General features: G+C 39.4%; 1 protein-coding gene across 9 annotated transcripts in view; it reads left to right on the top strand.

Moving 5' to 3' along the window:
• The window catches only part of SGMS1 (sphingomyelin synthase 1), a 293,295-nt gene that overhangs the window by 116,376 nt on the left and 156,882 nt on the right, over positions 1-20,037 (top strand). The window lies entirely within an intron of this gene.

The following is a 20,037-nucleotide window of genomic DNA, read 5'->3' as shown; positions in this document are numbered from 1 at the left end:
TTTTCTTAGTCTGTGTGTGAATCATATGGAATTACCTCTGCCAATTAATTTCTTTAATTAACCCAGAGAAGAGGGAAAAATCAAACATGTTTCATTAAGTACTCTGCCTAGAGTAAGTTAAAAATGTAACAAAGTACCTGTGTGTATAATACAAAATTGTGTATAAAATGATGTCTAAAACAGATAATTGTAAATAGTTGAATTCTCAGATCATTTCATTTTGGTCAGAATGGTAGTTTGTGGACAGGTTTCCCTCCTCGTCTCTAGTCCTCAGTATTGAAGGGAAGGTCCCAGGGATGTGCTGTGAATGGACAGGGAGAGGAGTTCCTCCACGTGAGGTGAGAGGCACCGGAATGGGAGGCACATCAGGGCACATTAGAGGAAGCATAGGTGTTATCGCCAGCACATAAATCACGAGTGGATGACAAGAGATGAATGTGGCGAGGCTGGGGGCTACTCCATGAGGATCCTGGATGTCCAGAGAGCATGTTACTCTTTGGATTTTAAGCAGGAAGGGACAAAACACAATTTCTGCTTTAGAAGGTCTCTATACCCTTTTGGATTGTGGGCTGAAGGCTACGACAGCAGTAGCAGCTCCAATTGCTCCTCCCCCAGCCCTCCCTCCCTGTCTCTGGTTTATTTCCTTGGAAGCACTTGTCACCACAGTACACAGTGTATGCTTTATTTACTTGCCCTTCGTCTGCCTTTTCTAACTAGAATGTAAACTTCCCGAGGGAAGGGATATAACTTTTCCCACTGCAGTATCTCCAGTGCCACCACCATGCCTGGCAAGTAACAGGTGCTCAGCAAATAATTTATTAACCAATCAAATGCATGAGTCAGTTTCTGAAATCAAAGTGTGTCATTGTTCTCCTCACAGATTTTATAATTGATTACAAAAGGAAAAAATAGTAACAAATCAGTGGGGAAACTGGACAACACCGTAAACAAGGGGTCAAAATGAACATCACCAATGAGGGCTGGTGAGTGTCACATGCCTCTGGATGTCATATCCCAGCCAAGAAGGCCGAATCCGAATCTAATTGTGAATAAACACCAGAGAAACCTAAATTGAAGGATATTCTCTAAAATAGTTGGCATGTATTCCTCGAAAAATCAATGTCATGAAAGACAAAGAAGCTGAAGAACTGTTTCAGTTTAAGGAGACCCAAGTTAAATGCAGTTTGTGATCCTATGCTGGGTCCTGGGCAAAAGAAAACTTCCATGAAGGACAGACATTAGGATACTTGATGAAAGTGAAATATGCAAAGGGGGCGGGGAAAACAGATTGTGAGCTAGAGTGCTTCAGTGTAATTGAACTCTGGATAAATTGTCATGATTCAGAAGCTATATCTCTGGGTGGCTTGAGCCATGCCTCAGGACCCAGGGAAGCAGAAGAAAGATCTGTAGGGGCAAGAACCCTAGAGTGGGATTCCGGAGACCTGGCTCTGCTACTGAAGCCGAGGGGCCATGTTTCTTCTCAGAGGTTGGAGTTCTGAGGCTCAGAGACTCTCTGGCTGTTACATAACTTTGAATCTGAGCAGCAGACTTAGTCCCAGTGCTGAGAATTTTAGGCAGAGGTGACAGGAACACCTACCGGTCAACTGTGGCTGCCTTTTGGGCTGGGATTCAAAAACCAATGAAAGAGGAAGAAATAAAGACAGTAACTGACAGGGTAACCTATTTGTTAGCACTGACGTTCTTCTTCTTACTTGTCAGTTTCTTCTTGGTGAATACTCAGAGGGAGGTGGAGATAGAGAGAAGAGCTAAGTATTCAAAACATACAGTTTGGGGAGAATGTATGATCTTCCTGTCATTTAGAGTGGTGAAGCTAATTGCAGGGATTTATTTTATAGGGCAGTAGCTTTTAAGCCCAATTCCTTCTGCCTGGTTCCAGGGATCACTGAGACCCAGTGACGATAGATACTCATTGACCCTGAACCTTTCTAGGATTAAAGAGTTCTTTGAAAAATCAGCTAAGACCCCTCATTAAATCTTTATATTTTTCTAACATCTTTATTGGAGTATAATTGCTTTACAATGGTGTTATTTTTTTTTTATTTTTTATTTTTTTTACAATGGTGTTATTAGTTTCTGCTTTATAACAAAGTGAATCAGTTGTATATATACATATGTCCCCATATCTCTTCCCTCTTGCATCTCCCTCCCTCCCACCCTCCCTGTCCCACCCCTCTAGGTGGTCACAAAGCACCGAGCTGATCTCCCTGTGCTATGTGGCTGCTTCCCACTAGCTATCTATTGTACGTTTGGTAGTGTGTATATGTCGATGCCCCTCTCTCACTTTGTCCCAGCTTACCCTTCCCCCTCCCTGTATCCTCAAGTCTGTTCTCTAGTAGGTATGCATCTTTTTTTTAATTTTTATTTTATTTATTTATTTATTTATTTATTTGCGGTACGCGGGCCTCTCACTGTTGTGGCCACTCCCGTTGCGGAGCACAGGCTCCGGACGCGCAGGCTCAGCGGCCATGGCACGGGCCTAGCCGCTCCGCGGCATGTGGGATCTTCCCGGACCAGGGCACGAACCCATGTCCCCTGCATCGGCAGGCGGACTCTCAACCACTGCGCCACCAGGAAAGCCCTATGTCTGCATCTTTATTCCCGTCTTGTCCCTAGATTCTTCTGACCATTTTTTCTTCTTTTTCTTCTTTTTTTTAGATTCCATATATATGTGGTAGCATATGGTATTTGTTTTTCTCTTTCTGACGTACTTCACTCTGTATGACAGTCTCTAGGTCCATCCACCTCACTACAAATAACTCAGTTTCGTTCCTTTTTATGGCTGAGTAATATTCCATTGTATATATGTTCCATATCTTCTTTATCCATTCATCTGTTGATGGACATGTAGGTTGCTTCCATGTCCTGGCTATTGTAAATAGAGCTGCAATGAACATTTTGGTACATGACTCTTTTTGAATTATAGTTTTCTCAGGGTATATGCCCGGTAGTGGGATTGCTGGGTCGTATGGTAGTTCTATTTTTAGCTTTTTAAGGAACCTCCATACTATTCTCCATAGTGGCTGTATCAATTTACATTCCCACCAACAGTGCAAGAGGGTTCCATTTTCTCCACACCCTCTCCAGCATTTATTGTTTGTAGATTTTTTGATGATGGCCATTCTGACCAGTGTGAGATGATATCTCATTGTAGTTTTGATTTGCATTTCTCTAATGATTAATGATGTTGAGCATTCTTTCATGTGTTTGTTGGCAATCTGTATATCTTCTTTGGAGAAATGTCTGTTTAGGTCTTCTGCCCATTTTTGGATTGGGTTGTTTGTTTTTTTGATATTGAGCTGCATGAGTTGCTTATATGTTTTGGAGATTAATCCTTTGTCAGTTGCTTCATTTGCAAATATTTTCTCCCATTCTGAGGGTTGTCTTTTCGTCTTGTTTATGGTTTCCTTTGCTGGGCAAAAGCTTTTTTTTAAGTTTTTAAAATTTTTTTTATTTTTTCATCTTTATTGGAGTATAATTGCTTTACAATGGTGTGTTAGTTTCTGCTTTATAACAAAGTGAATCAGTTATACATATACATATGTTCCCGTATCTCTTCCCTCTTGCGTCTCCCGCCCTCCTACCCTGCCTTTCCCACCCTTCTAGGTGGTCACAAAGCACCGAGCTGATCTCCCTGTGCTATGCGGCTGCTCTTAAGTTTCATTAGGTCCCATTTGTTTATTTTTGTTTTTATTTCCATTTCTCTAGGAGGTGGGTCAAAAAGGATCTTGCTGTGATTTATGTCATAGAGAATTCTGCCTATGTTTTCCTCTAAGAGTTTGATGGTGTCTGGCCTTACATTTAGGTCTTTAATCCATTTTGAGTTTATTTTTGTGTATGGTTTTAGGTAGTGTTCTAATTTCATTCTTTTACATGTAGCTGTCCAGTTTTCCCAGCACCATTTATTGAAGAGGCTGTCTTTTCTCCACTGTATATTCTTGCCTCCTTTATCAAAGATAAGGTGATCATATGTGTGTGGGTTTATCTCTAGGCTTTCTATCCTGTTCCAATGATCTGTATTTCTGTTTCTGTGCCAGTACCATAATGTCTTGATTACTGTAGCTTTGTGGTATAGTCTGAAGTCAGGGAGCCTGATTCCTCCAGCTCTGTTTTTCTTTCTCAAGAATTCTTTGGCTATTCGAGGACTTCTGTGTTTCCATACAAATTGTGAAATTTTTTGATCTAGTTCTGTGAAAAATGCCAGTGGTATATATATAGTTTTTGCACTATGTGGGCCTCTCACTGTTGTGGCCTCTCCCATTGTGGAGCACAGGCTCCGGACGTGCAGGCTCAGGGGCCATGGCTCATGGGCGCAGCCACTCCGCGGCATGTCGGATCTTCCCAGACCGGGGCACGAACCCGTGTCCCCTGCATCGGCAGGTGGACTCTCAACCACTGTGCCACCAGGGAAGACCACCAGTGGTATTTTGATAGGGATTGCATTGAATCTGTAGATTGCTTTGGGTAGTAGAGGCATTTTCACAATGTTGATTCTTCCAATCCAAGAACATGGTATATCTCTCCATCTGTTGGTATCATCTTTAATTTCTTTCATCAGTGTCTTATAGTTTTCTGCATACAGGTCTTTTGTCTCCTTAGGTAGGTTTATTCCTAGATATTTTATTCTTTTTGTTACATTGGTAAATGGGAGTGTTTTCTTAATTTCACTTTCAGATTTTTCATCATTAGTGTATAGGAATGCCAGAGATTTCTGTGCACTAATTTTGTATCCTGCTACTTTACCAGATTCATTGATTAGCTCTACTAGTTTTCTGGTAGCACCTTTAGGATTCTCTATGTATAGTATCATGTCATCTGCAAACAGTGACAGCTGTACTTCTTCTTTTCCAATTTGGATGCCTTTTATTTCTTTTTCTTCTCTTGTTGCTGTGGCTAAAACTTCCAAAACTATGTTGAATAATAGTGGTGAGAGTGAGCAACCTTGTCTTGTTCCTGATCTTAGTGGAAATGCTTTCAGTTTTTCACCATTGAGGACAATGTTGGCTTGTCATATATGGCCTTTATTATGTTGGGGAAAGTTCCCTCTATGCCTACTTTCTGGAGGGTTTTTATCATAAATGGGTTATGAATTTTGTCAAAAGCTTTCTCTTCATCTATTGAGATGATCATATGGTTTTTCTCCTTCAATTTGTTAATATGGTGTATCATGTTGATTGATTTGCATATATTGAAGAATCCTTGCATTCCTGGGATAAACCCCCCTTGATCATAATGTACGATCCTTTTAATGTGCTGTTGGATTCTGTTTTCTAGTATTTTGTTGAGGATTTTTGCATCTCTGTTCATCAGTGAATTTGGCCTGTAGTTTTCTTTCTTCATGTCATCTTTGTCTGGTTTTGGTATAAGGGTGATGGTGGCCTCGTAGAATGAGTTTGGGAGTGTTCCTCCCTCTGCCATATTTTGGAAGAGTTTGAGAAGGATAGGTGTTAGCTCTTCTCTAAATGTTTGATAGAATTCACCTGTGAAGCCATCTGGTCCTGGGCTTTTGTTTGTTTGGAAGATTTTTAATCACAGTTTCAATTTCAGTGCTTGTGATTGGTCTGTTCATATTTTCTATTTCTTCCTGGTTCAGTCTGGGAAGGCTGTGCTCTTCTAAGAATTTGTCCATTTAGTCCAGGTTGTCCATTTTATTGGCATATAGTTGCTTATAGTAATCTCTCATGATCCTTTGTATTTCTGCAGTGTCAGTTGTTACTTCTCCTTTTTCATTTCTAATTCTATTGATTTGAGTCTTCTCCCTTTTTTTCTTGATGAGTCTGGCTAATGGTTTATCAATTTTGTTTATCTTCTCAAAGAACCAGCTTTTAGTTTTATTGATCTTTGCTATCATTTCCTTCATTTGTTTTTCATTGATTTCTGATCTGATCTTTATGATTTCTTTCCTTCTGCTAACTTCGGGGTTTTTTTGTTCTTCTTTCTCTAATTGCTTTAGGTATAAGGTTAGGTTGTTTATTTTAGATGTTTCTTGTTTCTTAAGGTAGGATTGTATTGCTATAAACTTCCCTCTTAAAACTGCTTTTGCTGCATCCCATAGGTTTTGGGTCATCGTGTCTTCATTGTCATTTGTTTCTAGGTATTTTTTGATTTCCTCTTTGATTTCTTCAGTGATCTCTTGTTTATTAAGTAGTGTGTTGTTTAGCCTCAATGTGTTTGTATTTCTTACAGATTTTTTCCTGTTAATTGATATCTAGTCTCATAGTGTTGTGGTCGGTAAAGATACTTGATACGATTTCAATTTTCTTAAATTTACCAAGGCTTGATTTGTGACCCAAGATATGATCTATCCTGGAGAATGTTCCATGAGCACTTGAGAAGAATGTGTATTCTGTTGTTTTTGGATGGAATGTCCTGTAAATATCAATTAAGTCCATCTTGTTTAATGTATCATTTAAAGCTTGTGTTTCCTTATTTATTTTCATTTTGGATGATCTGTCCATTGGTGAAAGTGGGGTGTTAAAGTCCCCTGCTATGATTGTGTTACTGTTGATTTCCCCTTTTATGGCTGTTAGTATTTGCCTTATGTATTGAGGTGCTCTTATGTTGGGTGCATAAATAGTTACAATTGTTATATCTTATTCTTGGATTGATCCCTTGATCATTATGTAGTGTCCTTCTTTGTGTCTTGTAATAGTTTCTGTTTTAAAGTCTATTTTGTCTGATATGAGAATTGCTACTCCATCTTTCTTTTGATTTCCATTTGCATGGAATATCTTTTTCCATCCCCTCAATTTCAGTCTGTATGTGTCCCTAGGTCTGCAGTAGGTCTCTTGTAGACAGCATATATACGGGTATTGCTTTTGTATCCTTTCAGCCAGTCTATGTCTTTTGGTTGGAGCCTTTAATCCATTTACATTTAAGGTAATTATCGATATGTATGTTCCTATTACCATTTTCTTAATTGTTTTGCATTTATTATTGTAAGTCTTTTCCTTCTCTTGTGTTTCCTGCCTAGAGAAGTTCCTTTAGCACTTGTGTAAAGCTGGTTTGGTGGTGCTGAATTCTGTTAGCTTTTGCTTGTCTGTAAAAGTTTTAATTTCTCTGTCAAATCTGAATGAGATCCTTGCTGGGTAGAGTAATCTTGGTTGTAGGTTTTTCTCATTCATCCCTTTAAATATGTCCTGCCAGTCCCTTCTGGCTTGCAGAGTTTGTGCTGAAAGATCAGCTCTTAACCTTTTGGGGATTCCCTTATGTGTTATTTGTTGTTTTTCCCTTGCTGATTTTAAATATTTGTTCTTTGTATTTCTTTTTTGATAGTTTGATTAATATGTGTCTTGGCATGTTTCTCCTTGGATTTATCCTGTATGGGGCTCTCTGTGCTTCCTAGACTTGATTAACTATTTCCTTTCCCATATTAGGGAAGTTTTCAACTATAATCTCTTCAAATATTTTCTCAGTCCCTGTCTTTTTGTCTTCTTCTTCTGGGACCCCTATAATTCAAATGTTGGTGCGTTTAATGTTGTCCCAGAGGTCTCTGAGACTGTCCTCAATTCTTTTCATTCTTTTTTCTTTATTCTGCTCTGCATTAATTATATCCAGTATTTTACCTTCCAGGTCACTTATCTGTTCTTCTGCATTGATCCCTTCTAGAGAATTTTTAATGTCATTTTTGTGTTGTTCATCACTGTTTGCTCTTTAGTTCTTCTAGGTCCTTGTTAAACCTTTCTTGTATTTTCTCCATTCTATTTCCATGATTTTGGATCATCTTTACTATCATTATTCTGAATTCTTTTTCAGGCAGACTGCCTGTTTCATCTTCATTTGTTAGGTCCGGTGGGTTTTTTTCTTGCTCCTTCATCTGCTTTGTGTTTCTCTGTCTTCTCATTATGCTTAACTTACTGTGTTTGGGGTCTCCTTTTCGCATGCTGCAGGTTCGTAGTTCCCGTTGTTTTTGGTGTCTGTCCTCCGTGGCTAAGGTTGGTTCAGTAGGTTGTGTAGGCTTCCTGGTGGAGGGGACTAGTGCCTGTGTTCTGGTGAATGAAGCTGGATCTTGTATTTCTGGTGGGCAGGTTCTTGTTTGGTGTTGTGTTTTGGGGTATCTGTGGCCTTATTATGATTTTAGGCAGCTTCTGTGCTAATGGATGGGGTTGTGTGCCTGTCTTGCCAGTTGTTTGGCATAGGGTGTCCAGCACTGTAGCTTGCTGGTCGTTGAGTGGAGCTGGGTCTTGGCGTTGAGATGGAGATTTCTGGGAAATTTTCACCATTTGATATTACATGGAGCTGGGAGGTCTCTTGTGGACCAGTGTCCTGAACTTGGCTCTCCCACCTCAGTGGCACAGGCCTGACGCCTGGCTGGAGCACCAAGATCCTGACTGTCAACAGCGTCCACCACAGTTGACCACTGCCTGCTTCTAGCAGCACTCTTCCCGCCTAGGGCATCGTGCAGTCTCCTTGCTGCCTCATTAAATCTTAAACCACCAAAGAAAATTACATACCCATTTGCATTAATTATTGAAATTAGAAAGTAATTTTAAAGCGGTGTAAAGTAACAACGGTTGACACAGAATTTGCTGGTTAAATCTGAACAAACAGAAATAAATGCTGTTATCAGGGCATCCCAATGTTTTTAACCACTGCTTTGGGTGGGTGGCACAAAGAGGTTAGTATGAGCTTACATTAGCCAAGATAGAGAGATGAAGACCATCTAGAATAACAGTAGACCATCTAGTGTTATTTTACCTGTATATTTCTCAATGGAGTATATAAATAATGTGTTCAAATTTTAAGGAGTAATTTAAAATGCATTATAATATTAATGGAACCCAAATCAGAATCCTTTATAGATATTAAAAGTGTTAAATGTAAAGTGCTTACGTGCCCTGAGTGGTCTTCAAGTGTTTTGATGACAAATTTGCACACTTTTAACTGTTATTTTAAAATCCATTTCCATTTATTTGGTTTGCTTAAGTTTGAAGTATGCATACATCTTTTCCAACTGCGTCAGGTTCCCAAGGGTTTTGTATTTTAATGTAATTTATCGGTAAGTCGGTAGAAACATAACTAACTAATAGTGGTTATTTGGTGGGAATTTGGGTTGTATGATTTCTAAGTCTTGTCTCTCAGTTTATGTGAATTTAAACAAGAAGCCAGATAAAGTAAAAAATACCTAGAGATGCTTCAACAGATAAAGTTTGTTTTTTTTTAATATAGTATTTGAATTTAGTCTAAGCCATACTTCAAAAGATAGCCATTTGGCATTAACTCTTTAATTAATTGAGAGAACAGAGAAAAACAACCTTGTCTCACAGTGTACTTCTGCTTTTTTTCTATAACTAGATGAAGTATAATTTAACCTACATGGCAAGTTGTTACTGATTTTTGAATTTTGAAAAAAGGTGCAATTTTGGACTAATGCTACTACTGCTTAGTTTCTGATATCCTGCCTACTCTGGAGAAGAATATTTATGTTTATGTATTTATGTATAAGAAAATGCTATCTTGGTTACAGTGACACCTTTGAGATTTGAGGAGTATATGTATAAATTGTATAGAACAACATCTGAATAAATGAGGAAAGGGTATGCATATGTAAAAAGCAAAATAAAAGATCTTTTTGTGACTTACCTCTTAGTATTGCTAAGTATTAGTATTACTACTAGTATTAGTAGTATTCTAGTATAACAAAACTTTCCTTCTCCTTAGCATCATCTGTCATTCTTTTAGTGTTTATTAGGTGCTAGGCACATGCTAAGTACTTTATACAATTTTGCGATTCAGTTCTCCCACGACTTTAAGAAATGAGTATTCACAACTTCATTTCACAAATGAGGAAACTGAGGTTTAGAGAAGGTACTTTCCGTTCCTCAGCAGTGGCAATTTCAGATTTTAATACAAGGTGGTTTTGTGTCCAAAGTCTTTTTATCTTAGCTGCTTTCTTACAGTTACCTCCTCAGTGGATGACTATTCAACACACTCAGGAGAATCAGATTTGCTAACGTTCTTAGCCAACTGCATAGGTGGGACAAAAATTTAATTCAATTAACCAGTTTTAAAGTTAAATAAAGGATTGCTATTAGGACGGCTACTAAAAAAAAAAAAAAAAACCCACCCAGAAATTAATAAGTGTTGACAAGGATGTGGAGAAACTGGAACCCTTGTGCATTGCTAGGAATGTAAAATGGTGCAGCTGCTTTGGAAAACAGTATTGTAGTTCCTTTAAAAAATATAAAATAGAACTACCATATAATCTAGAAATCTCAGCTCTGGATATATACCCCAAAGTATTGAAAGCAGAGTCTTGAAGAGATATTTGCACACCCATGTTCATAGTAGCATTATTCACAGTAGCTGAGAGGTGGAAGCAACCGAGATGTCTATTGATGGGTGAATGGATAGACAAAATGTGGGATATACTGACAGTGGAATATTATTCAGCCTTAAAAAGGAAGGAAATCCTGACACCTGCAACAACATGAATGGACTTTACGCTAAGTGAAATAAGCTAGTCGAAAGAGGACAAACACTGTGTGATTCCATTTACATGAGATGCCTAGAGTAGTCAAAATTATAGAGACCAACTAGAAAGGTGGTTCCTAGGCACTGGAGGGAGCAAGGAGTGGAGAGTTATTGTGTGATGGGTACAGAGTTTCAGTCTGGGTTGATGAAAAAGTGTGGGGATGGATGGTGGGGATGGTTGCACAACAATGTGAACGTTCTTAATGCCATTGAACTATGCTTAGACGTGGTTACGATGGTAAAGTTTATGCGTATTGTATCACAATTTAAAATAACAGCTTAAAAAACAGGGGGGAAGGGTTGAAGTGACTGCCTGTGAACTCTTCCCTGTGAAGGATAAAAGGGATTTTGATCTCAGTCACATATTTCTCAGGTTAAGTTATTCCAGCCCACTCAAACAGCATTGACTGGAAAAGCGAGGGTGGAGGAAAGCCATGGAGACCTTGAGTTTTATTTCCCTAACCCCCAACTTGCTTGGAGTCTTCATTCTCTTCATCTTGTCCAATGCACAATGAGTGGACTTTTCTTAGAAATTGAATTCCTTGGAGGGTGATATCAGCAGACTTTCACTCTGAGTGCTTTAGCAACAGCTTTCTCAGCCTGAGAGGAAAAGCCAAGGGCTCGCATTCAAATAGGTAAGCGAGATGCTTCCGAAATTGAAACCTGTAACCGTGTAACCGAGAGTCACGCTTTTCAGTTAAGCCTAGTGTTAGATGGTAGATGGATGAGTCATCTGGTCTGAGCGCATCAACTGAAGGATGTGGAATTTGACTATCTAGTTACCTTTGGGTTTATCTTACAGAATCTCACTGGTTCCATTCAGCTCCATGTGGAAAAGTTTAACGTGATATAACAATGAAGCTGGGTTGTCCTGTCTTCCAGCTTTAACACTATTTTGGTTGTATGGATTTTAATGCTTGAAAAGAGGGGTTCTGACTTTTATTGTTGGTTGACAGCTGTTTGAGTTGTCACCGCGCAAGTAGTGTGGTGGTGAATGGAGCTCACCGTCTAGTGCAGAATGGTCCGTATTTGGCATCTTCCTGTTTATAAGTGGGAAAAGTTCAACCAAGTATTGGGAGCATCTGGCAGAGGCCTTTACCCTGTTTGTGGGGAGAGAAGTGTGGGTGGAGCCAGAGTGCCCCTAGTTAAAGGGCTACCTTGAGAGTTTTGCACCCGGCTTCATTCCAGCAACACTGGGGGGCTGTTCTCACTTTTCAGTGGGGAGAAGAGTGTGGAGGTAACCAGGATTATTAGACCCCTCCCTGATTTTAAGGCCTCTTTTACTACTGGATAGAAGCTAGAGTGCAATTAGGGAGACCAAAAAGGAGGCTTGTGCAGGATTGTACCCAAAGATGATGATAATGATGGTAATGATAGTAGCCACATGGAGGGCCACCTGTGTGCCAAAAGCTATGCTTGTCTTATCCTCACTCTGTGAGCTGTAGGTCGGTGACATTACCGGTACCATTTCGCAGATGAGGAAATCCAGGAACAGAGAGGCTGATCAGTTTTTGTTAAGATCACACAGCTTGTATTGAATGCACCCAGGATGGTGGGCAGGCCTGGGAGCTGGTAGGGAGGAGCTGTTTGCATTCTTCGACAGCCATGTGATCATCAGGAATGTAGTGTAGGAAGGTGCAGAGGCGGTGGATTGCCTTTAAACTGGGGTTCAGGAGCCACGGGGCATCCCTGGCTACATCTGTTTCTTCTCGGGATACATATGATAGCTGTTGTCCAGTATCAGCTCAGGGCTGTCCTGAGCTTTGTGGAGGAATGGGCCGGTTGGGGGCGTTTGCTGGAGCTGTGCGCTCCGAGACGCCCGGTTGCTTCTCTGGATGTGGCAGTGGTGGGGTGATGGGCGTAGTGTGTGTGTGGGGTGGTGGCAGAGTGTACAGTGTGGTTCTGAGTCTGAGTGAGCTGTACGTGGATCTTCGTTGACGTGAGCAGGTTCTGTCGGTCCCCTAGGCGTTTGGTTGGGGGATGAAGAGCAGCCCACAAGCGGCAGAGTGCTTTTTGTGATGTTTACTTTATGGAACATACTGTGCTTGGCACTACAACCTGTTTGACAAGGGAGGCAGCAGGAAATTCAGAGCCATTAGAGAATTATTTATACCAGAATACAAACACAGCCTTTTCAAGTGTTTTGTAGGCCTGTTTCCTGCAGGGGTCTGTGGAAAACGTGTGCCTCATCTACTAAAATTAAGGAAAGGTGGTTAGCAGTTTTGTAGAGAAGCAAGGAACTGTAATTCTCCACTTTGTTTTTAAAAATCTGCCTGCCTTGGTCATGCTTATTGTTTAATGTGTTGGATTCAGGATTAAAGGAAAATTGACAGGTAGGGAGCATCTGCTCTTTTACTTTAAAAAAAGAGTTAAATATGTAGTTTCTTCTTTTAATTAAAAAATGAAATACAGGGAATTCCCTGGCAGTCCAGTGGTTAGGACTCGGTGCTTTCACTCACGAGGCTGGGGTTCGATCCCTGGTCTGGGAACTCAGATCTCACAAGCCGAGTGGCACAGCCAAAAAAACAAAAACAAAAATGAAATACATGCCCACGGTTTTAAAAAATTCCCTAAACAACATAAAAGGATGTAGGAAATCCTCCTTTCATTCTAGTCCTCCCATGCCTTCCCCAGAGATAGTTTCAGTTTTCTTGTGTATTCTTCATATATGGGCTATGCAAATATAAACATATTCTGTATACAATATGCACACTGTTCCATGCTGTGCTCTTTTCACTGTGTAATACTTCTTAGAGATGATTTCATACCAGCACATATAAATAAATCTATCCTGTTTGTTTTAATAGCTATAAAATTCCGATGAATGGAATGACTAGAATTTATTTAACCAGCCCCCATTTAGACCTTAATGCTTTCATAAACAATATTGAGAGGCATATCCTTCTGTATCCTTCATTGTTTCACACGTGTGGATATATCTATAAAATAAACTTCTCTGTCAAAGTATATTTAGATTTGAAATCTTAGGAGGCTTACTCTTGGGCTTAGTAAAGCTAGAATTTGAACATCTATTGTGTGAAAGACCAGTCATTTTTGAGAATTTCGTTTGATTAACGTGGTTTTTATCCTGCCAGCAGTTGTGAAAAGATGCTGTTTAAATACATCACATCTATGTAAACATTTACTTCTAAAAGTAAGGTATTTCAACCAAATGTTATTTCAGGCAGGTACAATTTAATCGTTAATTAAGCCCCTCCCTTGACAGATGGAATACAGTCTCGATTCTGAGCCCCCAGCCCCCCATTAAATTTTAAGAACATCAAGCTAAGCATGGTGAGTGTGGAGGCCATTCACTTCCCTGATGAGAAACCTCGTGATGCTGGAATATGGGGAATGTATGAGTGTCTGTTAATGGACCGTCTTAAGCTTCCGAGGGACCTGCAGTTTACTGTATCCGAAGGACTGTGCCGCTGCTCTGTAGCTCATCTGCACTTGTGTCACCAGTTCATGAGGCATTTTTCTGCCAGCTTCACACATGTTAACCTATCGGGTGGGCTGGGAGTTTAAACTTCTGATTAATGTCAGTGCATTTCTGCAAATGATGTTTGTTATTTTTCACCATCTTTCCAAAGTTAAATCTTATTAGCAGGGTGAGAGGGGTTTCAAGAAACTGATACTGGGTTTTTGTTTTTGTTTAGATTTTATGTTTATGTTTAGATTTTTCAGTATTTAACCAGGCGTGTGGAACCTGGATGCCTTTGGGTCTGCCGTGCCTCATTAGTCAATGTTATTAGTATGTCTTTAGAAAAAAACCACACACACACTAGAATATAGATTTGTTTTGCAAGTCAATTTGCTAAAATGTCAGTTAATATCAGTAAGGAACAGGCCCTACTTCTTTTTTTTTTTTTTGCGGTACGCGGGCCTCTCACTGCTGTGGCCTCTCCCGCTGTGGAGCACAGGCTCTGGACGCGCAGGCTCAGCAGCCATGGCTCACGGGCCCAGCCTTTCCGCGGCATGTGGGATCCTCCCAGACCGGGGCACAAACCCGCGTCGCCTACATCGGCAGGCGGACTCTCAACCACTGCGCCACCAGGGAAGCCCCCTATTTCTTTTTACTGATTGTTCTTGTCAGTGGTGATCTGAGATGGATGTAGTTAATAAGCTTTTGAAAGTGTGTATCTAGGTTCTGTAATGTGGTCTTGTGTGGCCATGGAGTCGGAGTACCCACTGAGCACCTGTTAATAATTAGCCCTGCACTAATAATAACAACAGCTAAATGCACTGAGCCACAACTCATCAAAACCCTGCACTTCTTTCGCCTGAGTTTTATGGGTAAGGAAAGTGAGGAGGTTAAGCTGAAGCACAAGGGCCCACAGTTAGTAGAGCCAGGATTTGTATGTGGGCAGTTCGCTCCAGGCCCACACCATGATGTTTTATGTATTACTCTCCAAAAAACCCCTTTGAGGCTGATAATAATATTCCCATTTTACCTTCAGGGAACTTGAGGCTCAGAATTAAATGACTTAACCACAGGTCATTAAAGGTCACAGCTACTGAGAAACCATGTGGTCTGAAATCCAGATTCTTCCCTATTGCTCACAGTTGTTATTTAAGAAAAGACCTCATGTGTGGGCCTGTCCCACATATTTCAGGACTTTTAGCTTCCCTACAACCCACTCACTAAATTCCACTAGGGACCTCAATGACTGTGCCAGCCAAAAATGTCCCCACATATTTCTAATGTTAGGAGTCATATTTACATTTCTTAATTTCAAACTTGTCTCTCATCCTTATACTGCATTGCCTCCCATGGCAATTTTTTAATCAACAGTAATCAAACTCAACTCTTGCTCATAATTTGGAATAGTTAGAATAATTGGAATAATTGTAAATGCAAATCATTTCAATACAAAATCACAGATGAGGGAGAGCGTCTCACCCAGATCCCTGTCTTATAGTTTACACACACACACACACACACACACACACACACACACACACACACACTTTCTACCCACCCTGAAGCACAGAGGTGGCAGAAAAGACTTTCTCAAAGTCAAAAAAAATTGGCAGTTCACTGGACTCAACCCCTATTTGTGCGGAGCCTGTTGGCATTTCTTCGAATTCTCAGTTTGCTTCAGGCAAATGTATTTGATTGAGCTGTGTTTGTTTTCTAATGAGTGATTTTGACCTTTCAAAGGGCAACATTTGGAGGGTTGATGTAATTGAGTTGAAAAGGCCTACCATGGAACTGCAGGACAAGTTTGTGGCTATTTTGGAAAAGGTATCTTGCTCCTGGTCTCTCTCTTAAGTAGTTTTATAATGCTGAGAAAACTGGACACTTCTGGTGAGACTTGTCACTGTTACCTTAGCAGGTGTTTGTGCAGGCTCCCCCCAGATTTAAGTAGAATAGGAGGCAGGTTGAATAATCTCATATGTACTAACCCTGATGGTTCTCATGGAGGAAAGAATTTTTTTTTTAAACATTTTTATTGGAGTATAATTGCTTTACAACGGTGTGTGAGTTTCTGCTTTATAACAAAGTGAATCAGCTATACATATACATATATTTCCATATCTCGGAGGAAAGAATTTTTGGTGAATGAAAAATGTTATTGTTTGAGAACATTCACTTGTTCAGAAAATTTGTTCAGTGCCTGTTGTGTGGCAGATACAGTTTTCATTTCTGTGGATGAATTGGGCATAGATTTTGCCAGTTGTTTGTGGTGCTGATTGTTTCCAGACTCTTTCTGTATCTTCAATAAAAGACAAAAGATTACTTGACTACATCCACTTAGGACACTATACAACTGTATTGTCCATTGTACAGGATCAGGGTTAGAGGTTAGTTCTGGTAGCATCTTTGCCTGATGGTATCAGTCTCATTCATTTACGAGTATGCCTCTGGAATATAAAATGTGTTTTTGGGAACGGATTTAATGAAGAAGTTGATTCATTATGCAGGAGGGTCATCAGATGATTATATCTTTTAAAAAAGCATCTCTAATGTCCCGGAGTTCTTGGGCCTCAAATGTTGGTTAATCAGTTAAGTCACAGCACTTGAGGAAACTATGACCAATGCAGAAATGTCTTCTGATGAATACTGGGAGAGAATTTGCAGATGCTGGAGTGAACTTCCTCTAAATAAATGCTCTTACACAAATTTGGAGGTGTTGAGGGATGTGCATTTCTTACTGACTGTGGAAAAGTTCATTGAAACTGTTGACATACACCTTTCATTAGTGATTCAGAAATAGTAGAAGTTGTTTTGAAATCACCCAAGTTATAGTAACAGGAAAATAATTCTTCTCATCCTCATCTGCCTCTTCTTCCTCACTATTATTATTATTAGAGTAGGAACATGGCTTGGGAAAAATCTGTTTGAATCAATAACTCACTTGGCAGACACTTGAACTGATTGAGAGCTATTTTATGTCTCTCTTACTTTCATGGAAGAGAGACCACTGATTAAAAAGCTTGATATTGGAGAGCTCTTAAAAAACAAACAAACAAACAAACCAACCAATAAAACAGAACAGACTTAGGGCATCTCCTGATATCCTGATTTATGTACATATAGTGTATTACAATAATTGATGTTCTTAATGATGACCTTTGACTCATGACAATCATGTGAAATTGGGTTCTGAGTACTCTTCTTGTTTCTCTTTCAAAAATCAGTAAATAGCCTCGGAAGTATATTTGAGGAGGCAGGAAAATGTTTAGGATATAATGTGAGTGAAAACAAGTTACAAAGTAGTATGTATATATATCCTCAAGTTGGTAAAACCCAACGGCATTTTCCAACATTTTACAGTGAATCTGGGTGACTCTTATAAAAAAATATTATTAAAAGTTGGGGTGGGGGGGAAATCATAATTCTCCACAAAACAGTGAGTCAACCATCTCAAAATAGAGGAGGGGGCAGAGGGCAAATGCAGAAGAATATTTAATAGTTTAATAGCCTGGAAACATGTCCACATGTTGTGACATGAAAAATGATTATAAAACAATGTGTATAGTCCTAAATTTGTAAAATGAATGAATTTATAAAACAGGAAGTACACAAAAGTATGTATAAAAAGTATACAAAATACACGAAATTATGCCAAAAATACACAAAATTTATACAGGGAGGAAAAAAGTATTTATTTAAACTGTATATACACCAGTGGAGCAAACAGAAATCCTTGTCCTTCTGGTGTTCTAAAGAAGGGCTGGAAAGAAATATTTCAAAATGGTAAGTGATTCTGACTGACGGCTAAGTTTACTGGTAATTTTTCTTGTCTGTGAGTATCTTTATTTCCTAATATCATTCAGGGAACATCTGTTACTTTTGTAAACGGGGAAAGTAAGAAAAAAATGTAATGTATTTCAGGAAGATCTTCACTTACTAAAAGAGAAAACAAAAAATGAGCCTAGAAAGTCACTTTTCTCTCATCTGGGCAGTTAAGTCTCCACTTTATTGTTTGATAAATGAGCCATTTAAAGATTTTTGTTTTAACCAGGTCTCCTAAGGCAGGCGATGCTTTGTAGCCCATGGTTGTTACTACTTTAATGATGCAAACTTAAAACATCAGGGCAGCGAGTGAGTGGATGAATGAATCTCGGGCAGTTCTTCACGTCCTCAGATGACACTTAGGAGGTGAGGCCCCCTTTGTCTTTGCATGTGGCTGGCCTGGATGGACACTTAACTCTTGGCTGAGAAATAAACCCAGTGGAGGAAATTCAAGAACCAAGCCAAGTGCATCATTTTCCCTAGGATGTTAATTTCCGAGATCTAGTCCTTGGAGTTCTGAGAAGCGAGAGGAGTATGTTACTGCAGACCTTTCTTGGAGATTCTCAGTGCTCATTAGCATATTGAAGGTTCTGAGAAATTCTGGAGCAAAGGTAATTGCTGCCAAAGAAGGGTTTTTGTTTTTATTTATTTACTTATTTATTTATTGGCCCCCGCGGTATGTGGGATCTTAGTTCCCCAGCCAAGGATCAAACCCGTGCCCCCCTGCAGACCTAACCACTAGACTGCCAGGGAAGTCCCCAAAGAAGGGTTTTTAAAAAGTGGAATCTGACTGACTTCAGTGGAGTGGGGAGCCGGGTGGATGAGGCTCTGAAAGGAAAGAGTAGTCCTTGAAGAGGAGGAGAAAAGGACGTTACGCATTAAGGAGGTCCCTGCACAGATCTGGGAGTGGCATGAAACTTGGAGTTCTCCAAACCTAAGGATGTGGTTTCAACAGTAGTAGTTTTACATGTGCATGAAACTTTAAATGGTTTCCTGAATAGTTGTCCAAGTCTTGAAAAGTATATTTCAATCACATTTTATAAATTACAATGACTTATTTTAAGTCTTAGAGACTTGTGACTTGCAAGTGATTTCAGCTGCATAAATCATTAGTGGAAATATATTTTCATGCATCAAATTTACTTATATCAAGAAACTCCTATTGATTTTCATTTGATGGGTTTTTTTAAATAGCGTTTAGAAAAATGAATGATACAATTACTTCTACTCACTGTTTCTGTAAAGTAGAATCATTTGGCCCTGTTTTCTGCTAATGTCTGTACTTTTTCCTTTAAAGCAGTCATATCAAGTGATGAGTAGAGAACCTTAATTTAAGCCCCCTATTTTGAGGAGTTTAAAGGTTCCAAGAATTTTTTTAAAAAATTGCCTGCATATATGAGCCTTGCTTTGCTAATTTACATGTGTAGCTATTTAGCTCAGAACATTTAAGGACAAAAGCAACAGAATAAGAGCAACAGATTGCAACCAAGATTATTATTTTTTTCTGAATAAATGGGGTTGCTTAACTTGGTAGGTTATGTGTCCCACTTGTCTTTGTTGCATGGATCTAACTGTATTTTTTTTTTAATTGGGGTATAGTTGCTTCATAATGTTGTGCTCATTTCTGCTGTACAGCAAAGTGAATCAGCTTTGGATCCAAATCCATTTTGGATTTCCTTTCCATTTAGGTCACCACACAGCACCAAGCAGAGTTCCCCATGCTATACAGCAGGTTCTCATTAGTTATCTATTTTATACATAGTAGTGTATATATGTCAATCCCGATCTCCCACTTCATCCCCCCCACCTTTTCCCCCCCTTGGTGTCCATACATTTGTTTTCTACGTCTGTTTCTCTATTTCTGCTTTGAAGATAAGTTCATGTGTACCATGTTTCTAGATTCTACATATATGCGTTAATATACGATATTTGTTTTTCTCTTTCTGACTTACTTCACTCTGTATGACACAGCAACATGTAAAAGAATGAAATTAGAACACTCCCTAACACCATACACAAAAATAAACTCAAAATGGATTAAAGACCTAAATATAAGACCGAACACTATAAAACTCTTAGAGGAAAACATAGGAAGAACACTCTTTGACATAAACCACAGAGTAATGAAAATAAAAACAAAAATAAACAAATGGGACCTAATTAAATTTAAAAGCTTTTGCACAGCAAAGGAAACCATAAACGATACGAAAAGACAACCCTCAGAATGCGAGAAAATATTTGCAGACTAAGCAACTGACAAGGGATTAATCTCCAAAATATACAAATAGCTCATGCAGCGCAGT

The sequence above is a fragment of the Orcinus orca genome, chromosome 14, assembly GCF_937001465.1.
Source record: "Orcinus orca chromosome 14, mOrcOrc1.1, whole genome shotgun sequence".
NCBI classification, from domain to species: Eukaryota; Metazoa; Chordata; class Mammalia; order Artiodactyla; family Delphinidae; genus Orcinus; species Orcinus orca.
Note: the sequence above shows the minus strand (reverse complement) of the source record. Positions and strands in the feature narration are given on the sequence as shown.